This window comes from Psammomys obesus, unplaced genomic scaffold (genome assembly GCF_907164565.1).
Source record: "Psammomys obesus unplaced genomic scaffold, mPsaObe1.curated_primary_1811, whole genome shotgun sequence".
NCBI classification, from domain to species: domain Eukaryota; kingdom Metazoa; phylum Chordata; class Mammalia; order Rodentia; family Muridae; genus Psammomys; species Psammomys obesus.
Window position 1 is genome coordinate 29,028,401 of NW_026585644.1, and position 10,715 is coordinate 29,039,115.

Sequence of the window (10,715 nt, forward strand, 5' to 3'; positions counted from 1 at the left end):
CTATCTATCTATCTATCTATCTATCTATCTATCTATCTATCTATCTAGTGCAAGCAAGCAAATGCATTAATTCTCTCTCTTCTCCTGACTATGGATGTGACGTAAGCATCTGTTAGACTCTTGCTGCTGGGAATTCCTTGCAGTGATGACTATAACCTGGAATTGTGAAAAATAAGTACTTAGTCCAGTAAATTGATTTTGTTAGGGCATTATATCATAACAACAGCAATGGAATTAGGGGAAATCTCATGCTACTTTTCTTTTTCAATTTTTTCTACATTTGGCCATTAGGGAGTTTTTTCCATTTATATCCCGTGTGCTCGTTGACAGTACCTCCATCATTGTGTGTATTTACCTCCCATCCCATTCCCAGAATCAACCATTTGTCCAGGAACCCCAGGGTTCCTTGTATTGGAGGATGATATTAGAAATCAAGATCTGGATGCAAGACACACTCACATCGATACATGAGTATCATTGCTCCAGATTCTTCTGATCTGATACGGATCAATATGTGTGTATAGGAAGGCATGTATGTGTGTGTGTGTGCATACACACACATATATACACATATATGGATATATGCATATATGTGTATATATATGCAACATCTATATCTAGGCTAAGCTAAGTATGAACTGTATTATATCTTACACCTCATACAACATAAATCATTCTGCTCTTTTCATCTTTCTTTTAGCAAGTTCCCTCTCCAGCAATGGGAAGCCTGGCTCCTTCTGTCCTCCCTCCACTAATGTAATTGTTCCATCTCAGGATGCAGCATTATCAGAACTGCATTCATACTGAAAACTGTATCAACCCCAGTGTAGTACTCATGAATAGTTTTTTTTTTTTTTTGCTTTTAATTTACAGATTCCACTCATTTCCAAGATTACTAAGACGAACACCATTTCCCTGACTCTCCTCATTGATACTGTTCTACATATTTTTAAGTTTTTATTCGTTCAATCTGAAGGTTTCTTTTATGTCCCAGATTATTTTTTAAATATTTTCATTGCTACAGGTTTTTCTTACTAGGTTTTGACAAACACATAGCATCTTATACAACAGTTTGATTCTCTTAAAAATATTCCCTCTACTTACTTTACCTATTCAATTATCACCTTCTCTCCAAATCCCTAACGACTACTAATAGTTTAAATGACTCTATAGAGCTATGTCCGTTCTAGAATGTCATATAATCAAAATTAAATAAACCCACACACATGACATCTTTTTATTTATTTTTATTCTTCTCTCACATATTACTTTCTAACTGCAGTTTTGCGTTCCTCCCCTCTCCCCAGTCTCTACTCCCCAGCTCCCATCTCCCCATGATCCGTTTCCCTCCACCTCTCCTTGGAAGGGAGCCTGCCTCCCAGGGACATCAACTAGACATGGCATAACAAGCTATAATAAGACCAGGCACACACTATCACACAAAGGCTGGATGAGCCAATCCGGTAGAAGGAAAAGGGTCCCACAAACAGGCAAAGAGTCAGAGACAATGCCCACTCCTACTTATTCATTTCTTTCATTTACTGATATGTATTTGGGGTCCATCTATGGTGTTTTTCATTGCTGAGCAATGTTCCATGATACAGTTCTATCACAATTTACCTTAGATCTATCACAGTTTGCCAGATATCTTAGTTGTTTTTTCGTTACTGGCAATTATAATTATCCCTGCTATAAATATTTACATGTGGGCTTCTGACTGGAAATACATTTTCAAGACAATTGATTATCTAAGAGTGTGGTTGCTAGTGTACAAGCTCCCTGAAGCTCTGAAGTAGCATGACCATTCAACATGAATTTCTCCCTGCAGTGAATAAGGTTTGCTTCTTTGCACCATCATTAGTAATTGGCCTTGCCAGTCTGCTGGGCATGCTAATAGGAGCAACAGAACATTAAAGTTGTTTTTATTTGCAATGCTTTAATTATGCATGATGATAAGTGTCTTTTCACATGCTAATTTTGCCTTAATTTTGTCTACTTTGGTGAAATGTCTGTTTAAATCTTTAGCTCATTTTAAAATTGTGTTGTTTTCTTAGTGTTAAATCTTAAAGGTTCTTTGTAAATTTGGATACCTTCTTTTTATATGACTTTGTTCCACTTATAAGATATTTTGCATTAATTTCTCTTAACCCATGGGTTGTTTTTTTTGTCATTATCTTAATAATGTATTTTTAATGGAAAAAATCCCTTGAATTTTAATAAGGAACAACCTACCTTCTCTTTGAAAAGTTTTGTATTTTATATGCATGTATGTGATTCATTTTGAATTGTTTTATCTATTTTTTACATTTTTATGTATAAATGTCCAATTGTTCCAGTACCATTTGCCAAAAACACCACCCTTTCTCTCCTGAAGTGCCTTTGCTGTTTCCACAGACCATCAGTTGACTATTTGTGTGGGTTTATCCCTTGCCTTTGTTGACCATATTAAAGATAGATATGTCTATTTTTTCAATATCATGCAGTCTTAGTTATTGTGACATTATAAAAGGCTTTGGAATAAAGTAATTTTGATGCTTTGACACTCCTTTCTTCCTTGGTGCTCCGTGGAATATTCTAGCTCTTCTTCTTTCCACTTAGAATTATTTGTTGATGTGCTACATTCTTTTCATGCAGCTGTGGAGAAGTAATTTCTTAGTGATGTTTTCTTCTAATCCACAGTCATGTCTCTTCACTTATATTTTTATTTTTATGACAATTTTGTGGTTTTCATCATACAGACCTTGTGATCATTTTATTAGATACATTTCATATTGAGGTACAGTTTTAAGTAGCATGGCTGTCACAGTTAGGCTCTGTCAACTTGACACAAACTTATGCATAACTGGAAAAAAGGACTCTCAAACAAGGAAGTACTTTTATCAAATTAGCCTGTGCATGTAACTGCATCTTGATTATTGATATGGAAAAGCCAAGCCCTCTGTGGGCAGTGCTATCCCTGGGAGGGTGGGCCTGGACTGCATAAGAAAGATATATGATTCCCTGCACTCTGCCGAAGGTTTGGTTATGAGTCTCAGCATCTGCTTTGATACCCTGCTAGGTAGAGTCTTTCAGAGGCCCTCTGTAGTAGGCTCCTGTCCTGTTACTTGTTTTCTCCTACTTCCAATGTCCATCCCATTTGTCTTTCTAAGTGAGGATTGATCATCTCACCCCAGGTCCTCTTTCTTGTTTATGTTCTTTATGTATACAGATTTTAGTATGTTTATCCTATCTTACATTTCTAGTACCCACTTATAAGTGAATATATACCGTTTGTGTCTTTTTGCTTTTGGGATACCTCACTCAGGATGATCTTTTCTAGATCCCACCATTTGCCTTCAAATTTCATGATTTCCTTGTTTTTAATTGCTGAGTAGTATTCCATTGTGTAAATGTACCACAATTTCTGTATCCATTCCTCTGTTGATGGACATTTGGGTTGTTTCTAGGTTCTGGCTATTACGAATAAAGGAATCATATGAAAGAAGGGGGAGTTAGTATGACCTGGAGAGGACAGGAGTTCCACAAGGACCTAATATATCTGAGCACAGTGGTCTTTTATATGACTGTATCTCCAACCAAGGACCATATATGGATATAACCTAGAACCCCGGCTTGGATGTAGTCCATGGTAGCTCAGTATCCAAGTGGGTACACTAGTAAGGGGAACAGGGACTATTTCTGACATGAACTCAGTGGCTGGCTCTTTGACTTTCTCCCCATCCCTAGGAAGAGGGAGGAGGAGCCTTGCTAGGCCACAGAGGAAGACAATGCAGCTAGCCCTGATGAGACCTGATAGGCTAGGGTCAGGGGGAAGGGGAGGACGACCTCCCCTATCAGTGGACTGGGGGAGGGGCATGGGAAGAGAAGAGGAAGAGAGGGTGGGATTGAGAGGGGATGAGGGAGGGGGCTACAGCTGGGATACAAAGTGAATAAACTGTAATTAATAAAAAATAATAAACTTAAAAAGTGCACATTAATTTCAGCTAAAAAAAAAAAAAGATATATGAGCAAGCCGAGGCAAGCAAGCAAGCCAGTAAGCAGCATTCCCTTATCACCTTTGCATCAGACCTTGCCTCCTGATTCCTGTCTTGGCTCAGTGATGAACAATAATTCGGAATTAAAAGCCAAATAAAATGTTCCCTCCTGTGTGTTGTGTTGGATTGTTGTGTTTATCACAGCAAAGGAACAAGCTAGGACATAAATTGATACAGGAGTGGGTATCACTTTGATAGACATCGCGATGTTATGTTGGAGGATTGTAAAAATGTTTGAAATTTTGAGATGGAAATAATATTAAATGCTCAGAGTTTAATGGACTGTTCTGTGGGAGCTCAGAAGATAATGCTGAGACAAATGCAGGTGATGGAGGCCTGGCTTGTGATGTTTCAGAGGGAAGTGAAGACTATCAGAGCTATTCATATGATATTTTGGCTTAAGGATCTATGGAAGGAAAACATTTACTAGGCAAGAGATGTTGGTCAGCGGGGATTGAACAATCATCTCTGATTAATAAGAGGTCAAATTCACTGAGTCAAAAATCTTCTGAGAAGTATTTCCTAAGAGTTAGCATACAAAAACACATGGTGTAAGGCATGACATGGTTGGGTTGGAGTTCCTACAGTGAGGCCAAGAGGGCATGGGTAAAGGTCCAGCCTCAGGTGCAGTTAAGACCCCAGCATATCAGGGATGCCAGGACTGTGGTCTGATTACTAACGACAACTGTAGCTATGGAGTGGAGCTCCCTGAGACAAGCAGCGCATACTATAGATGGCAGAGCTGGAGAGGAGGGGCTACCTAAGCTCTTTGGAACCCAGAAAACTGTGAGTTCCAGATATTGGAAACTGAGCTATATTACACTGTTGGAGTTTGGGTTTGGAATGTTCTTATTGTAATTATGCCTCGGTTATTTACTCTTGAAACAAGAAATTATGTAACTTGTTTTTCTTTTAATTTTATTTTATAGGAGCCCACAGTTAAGAGACTTTGGAGTTCAAAAAATATTTTATTTTGTGTTTATGAGTCTCATTCTTGCATGTATATCTGTGCATCACGTGCATGCCTGGTACCCATGGAAGCCAAAAGAAGGTGGTGGATCCCATGAGACTGGAGTTACAGAGAGTTGTAAGTCACTATGTGGGTTCCAGGAATCAAACCCAGGTCTGGAAGAACAGCCCATGCTCCTACCATTAGCCATCTCTCCAGCCCCAGAATTAGAATTTTAAAGAGGAATTGGACTTGTAAATTGTTAGAGTTTTAAAATGACTGAAACTTTTGCTGACTGTGGTTTTTATTATAATATTAACACAAGCTTTTGGGTGGGGGAGAAATTTAGAGCAGATGGCTTAAAAATGTTTGTGGGTCAAAGTAGACTAAAAGTGAGAGGTCATAGAGTTGATGGGTATGACAAGGAATTAGACAGATCTGAGAAGAGGAAATATCAACAAAAGAATCTCCTCTATAACACTGACCTGAGGGCCTGTCTCCAGGACATTTTATTGAGTTATGATTGATGTGTAAGGGCCCACCTAATTGTGGTCAGTGAAATCTCTGAGCAAGTGGTCCTAGACTGTCTAAGAAAGGTAGCCAACTAAGCCAGTACTCCTCCCTGGTCTCTGCTTGCTTTCGATTCTGTTTCCAGGTTGCTCCCTGAGTTGCTTCCCTGACTTCCCATAATGATGGGCTGTGATGTGGAAGTATAAGCTAAACAATGTCTTTCCTCCCTGAGGCGCTTTGGGTCATGGCATTTATCACAACAATGGAAGGCAAACAAAGGCAATTTAAAACATACAATTTGTTCATTGTAGGTACATAGACAATTAACTTTTGTATGTTGCTGTACTAATTTATTAATCTAGAGAGATTTTTGTGGTACATTAATTGGAAAGACTGAAGAATAGTGAGGAGAGTCAAAACCTACCTAGGAAAGTAGAATTTAGTTATAGAGTGTGCGCAAGGAATTTTGAAATGGAAGCTTTTCCTTGCCACCTACAGTTGTGCTTTTTGTTTTGTGTGTTTTAATATGATAATGTATAATGTTTCTGGAGGTAAAGCTCATGAATATATAAGGTTCCCCATGTACCTGAGGCCCCAGAGGTTCCCCACGCTCAGGCTAGACCACACTCAACTCCAGCAATGTGCCAAACATTCTCGTTAAACATTCCTGCTGATGACTCCAGTGGTTTCTGTTCTGGATGACTCAAACTCAGTGACTGTTTGGATTCAAGTTTGTTCAGGTTTGAAATTGGCTCTGTACCTTACAACTTACCTACCAGTTTTCTTTAATCATTGATTTCACTGTTTTTCAGGTTTTGTATCATTATAAGATTACAAATGTTGATTTTCAATATTTTTTTATATTGAACTAGACTCTCCCAATTCAACTTCTTTGTTTGTACTTGGATTTGCAGTTGTGCCAGCAATATTTGCTGATTTATTTCTCTCGATTGGCATTCTTGTGAAAACACTGATCCATAGATGTAAGGGACTATTCCCAAGTTCTCAAACTTAGTCTATTGATCTGTGACTATGTCAGGACCATATTCTCTTGATTACAGTGGAATGTAGTCAGGTTTGAAGTAGCTTTCCAAGATAGGCTGTTCTGATTCCTTGCATTTCCATAGGAACTTTAAGAAAGCATGTCGATATCAGCAAAGAAACCAGATGAGATTTTAATGTTGTCTTCATCAAGTTTGTCACTGAACCAGAAAGTCTTCCTATTTCAACAGCCTAAGTGCTTGAACTCTTTTCTTCATTTGTTCCTTTCCATATATTTCACTTCTTTTGTTAAATGTATTTCTAAATATTTTAGGTTTTTTTTTGATGGGTGGAATTGGGAGGAGACGAAGGAGGGGACCACAGTGGGGATACAAATTGAATAAATTGTAATAAATGATAATAATAAAAAAAGAAAAGAAAAAAGAAGAAGAGGGCTGATTGAAGACATTGTCAAAAGAGTCAGAAGGAATGGGCAAAGCTGACACACTAGTTTTGAGAAACCTTACAGTTTTTCTTCATCAGGGAACAGGGGTGTAGAAATGAAAGAGCACGTGAGCTATACACTTTAAAGCTGTTAATGGAAAGCCAACATCTGCTTGAGGGAATCCTTGACAATTTTGATTTCTCTGTGATGTAGGGAGTGAATGATTGAAGGGAAGGGTTTGAAAAGAGTGGCAAAGTTTGAAATAATTATTTGGAAAACTATTTGGAACCTGGGAATTAAAGTAAGTCTTTAACATGGAAACTCTGTAATAAAAATTCTCTGAAGTCATCTTTATACAAAGGATTTTATTTAAAGAGAATAGAGAATTCTCTGGAGCCTCCTTGCAGCAAATTTCCATTATTGCTGAGGCAACTGCAATCAGACCTGAATGAAGGCAGATGTATGAGGGGTCCTTGGTGTGTTCCTACCTTCTGGTGAGTTGGCCAAGAAAGCCTAAGGAAATTTTAATTAAGCTTGTGTGTACTATTCTATATCAAAGCCCATTCGACTTTGTGCCCCAGCAGTCCCAGTCACTTCCCGAGCTCCTTATCATCTCTGAAATGTATCAGGGAGAAAATGACTTCTCTCCAGACCCCTGATGGGGACAATAAGCCTGACTCTGCCCTGGACAGGCTGATCCTACTCCTGCTTCAGGGCCTGAAGAGAAAACCCTGGAATGTGTTCTTTGACTAAAAACTAAAATTCCAGCGTATACATGAGCTCCTGGAATAGATGCCTTAACTCTGGGCAGGTAAGGTTTGTGACTTTGAATACAGAAGGGTTATGGACTGGGTATCATGATCCTTCACTCACGTTTGTATATTAAAACTCTGACCCTAATGGAGGTGGTGCTTGTAGATGGGCTTTTTGGAGGTAGTTTAGGATTAGATAAGGCTCTGAAGGTGAGGCTCCCTCTGTCCATGCACACACAGGGGTAACGTGTTCACAGACTAAGAAGCTGCCTACAAGCCCAGAGGAGAGACTGCAGAGTGAACACTGGCCCGCTCACACCTTGCTTTTGGATTCCTAGTCTTTATAATTGAGAAACTAGCTTTCTACTTTTGAACCCGTCTAGTTTATAGTCTTCCGAAGTGCCATCCTGAGCCGAGAGAGAATGCAGGATTTACTAAGTACCAGCTATGCTTGAGGCATCCTTCGTCATTCAGTTGCTGAGACAGTGCTAGGAGGTGCCAGTTGTTTCCAGACCATTGCAAGGTCGCTGTAAGCCCGTCTCGTTGTAAGGTTGGAATCTTGCTATTTATTCTTTAAGATAATAGTTAAAATGATGGCAAGTTCTGGACTTGGCACATCAAATGTTCCTTAGAATTTTATTTTTATTATTTTTAATCATGTGTGTGCACACACATATGAATAGACATAAATAAGTGAGTGCAGGTGCCTGTGGAAGATCCCCCTGGAGGTGGAATTACAGGCAGTTGTGAGCCACCTGACATAGACACAGTTACAAATTGTATGTTTCCTCTGGGTACAGCATGGTTAAAAAGGAGTTTAGTTGTTTTCCATTTTCACTATTTTGAATAAATGTGCTTTTGTAAGAAGTAAATTGAGCGTTTGTAATGGAGATTCAGTATAAGAAGACTTCAGAGAATTCTCAGCTCTTTTAAAATGGAATCCATTGTCTAAAGATGACTTTGGAGGGTTGTTATTAGACAGTTTCCATGTTAAAGAAATACTCTAATTTACCTTTTTCTCACTTTCTAGAGCAGACTCTCAATACCATTGTCTGCTTGTCTTGATTGTTTTAGTTATTTGTCCAGTTTCTCTGAACAAATGGAAATGTTCATAACTCTTCTTTCGTATCTATACTGTTGGTATAATGTTCTTTTGGAATCTACCCTTGTTCACTCAGATGCTGATTTCTCTGCCCCACTGTCTGGTTTCAATCCGGACATTGCATTGTGATGCTTATTCTAATCATTACCTGTCTCAAGTTTGTGTAAATATGCCACCATTTGTTCTTCAACTAAAACAACCAGCCACAATGTTGAACAATGGGAAGGATAGGGTGGGGCATCCTGGTTAAGAGTGGGAGGAGAGGAAGGAGGCAGAAGGAGAGGAAGGAGTATGAGGGAGGAGAGGAGAGAAGCAGGGAGAGAGCAGAGGCTGGAGGAGAGGTCTTGGAATGACTTGGAGAAATGAACTGGACTTAAGATATCACTAAAAGCAAGTATAATGGGTGAAGCTGAATGGTAGGAAACTTGGAGGTTTAGGATGGAGTAACTATTGCCCAGCATTGTGTTCTAGGCTAACTAAATAAATCTTAGTCTCTGTGTGGTGATTTGGTTAAAGAGCTGTTTAGGATTAACCACATCTTTACTAAAAGATATATCAATAGTAAATATTAATCACCAAATACAACAAGTTCTGTAGGTCTCTGAGCCTTGTTTTGAATACAACACTATGCCCTCCATATGCTCTGCTTAGTGCTCTGTGTTTTGGTTTTTAGCATTCCTGAGTATTTACCTGGATGACCCCAAGTCAGTGTATCATCGATGCTTGATCTTCAGTGTTTATCACAGCATTAGTACCATCTGAATGCCTCAAGGACAGGAATGGAGCTGGTCCCCACATCAGTGGCCTCCCTTAGCTGTGGGAAGTATACCTGAACTCAATTAGGATTAGGGTTTGGGTTATGGTTAGGGTTAGGGCCAGGGTTACTGTACTCTCTACAGTCGCCAAGTTATAGAACTAACCTTGGTATCTACTCAGAGAGGAATAAAGAAAAACAATGTGGTTTATATACACAGCCAAATATTTTTCAGCCATAGAGAAGAATGAAGTGATATTATTTGCAGGAAAAAGGAGGCGACTAGAGATCATGGTCAGTAAACTGTCAATGTCAGAGAAAGAAATATGTTTATCTCATTTGTGCTTCTTAGACTTTATGGTTTTATAAAATCATAATTATATGAGGACATGAATTAAAAGTGAAACCAGTTGGGAGACATAGGGGACTAATAGGAGGAGGCTAGAGAAGGGAGGGCAATGGGGTTGGGAGGGAGTGTGATCAAAGTGCATTGAGCACTTCGTGAGAATGACCTTATGGAACCCAGAATAATAGATAAATAGATTATTATAAAATAATCATAACGAAAACTGGCCATGCTAGTCCACTCTTAGTGGAGTGGGCTCTGAGTAGAGAGTCCAGTGGTACTAAGTACTTTCACTTTATTGAATAACCATCACCACCATCCATCTTTAGAACCTTTTCATTACCCCAAATGTAATGACTGTATTTAGTAAACACAGCCAGTCCATGCCATTCTGTGTCAGAGCCTAACTACTCCAGGTACATCATATAGTTGGAGTTATATGATCTTTGATCTTACATGTCTGGCTTATTTTACCTAGCCTTGTGTTATCTATCAGTGGACTAGGGGAGGGGCATAGATGGAGAAGGGGGACTGGGATGAGATGAGGAAGGGGGCCACAGCCGGGATACAAAGTAAACAAATTGTAATAAATATTAATAAAAATAAATAAAAATAAAAAGCATATCATAGTAGGAATGTCTTCAGATTTGCAACTGGAAGTGGATTGGGTGTCAATTCTTTGAGATTGCCTTTAGTAATAAATTATAAGAATTCAATGGAGAAAAAAAAAGATTAATCCATGATGCAGTGTGTATCTCTTTCATTTTTTTTTACTAAAGCTGCAACACCACACACCACACACACACACACACACACACACACACACACACACACACACACAC

The 10,715-nt window shown here is 38.9% G+C and overlaps 1 long non-coding RNA gene across 1 annotated transcript in view; it reads left to right on the plus strand.

Annotated features, from left to right (window-relative positions):
• The window catches only part of LOC129686995 (uncharacterized), a 16,654-nt gene extending 6,281 nt beyond the window's left edge, over nt 1–10,373 (plus strand). Inside the window, exons 2-3 of the long non-coding RNA XR_008721723.1 lie at nt 4,964–5,121; nt 9,447–10,373. This is a non-coding gene — a long non-coding RNA (uncharacterized LOC129686995). The remainder of the gene's footprint in view (nt 1–4,963; nt 5,122–9,446) is intronic.
• Nucleotides 10,374–10,715: the final 342 nt, after the last annotated feature.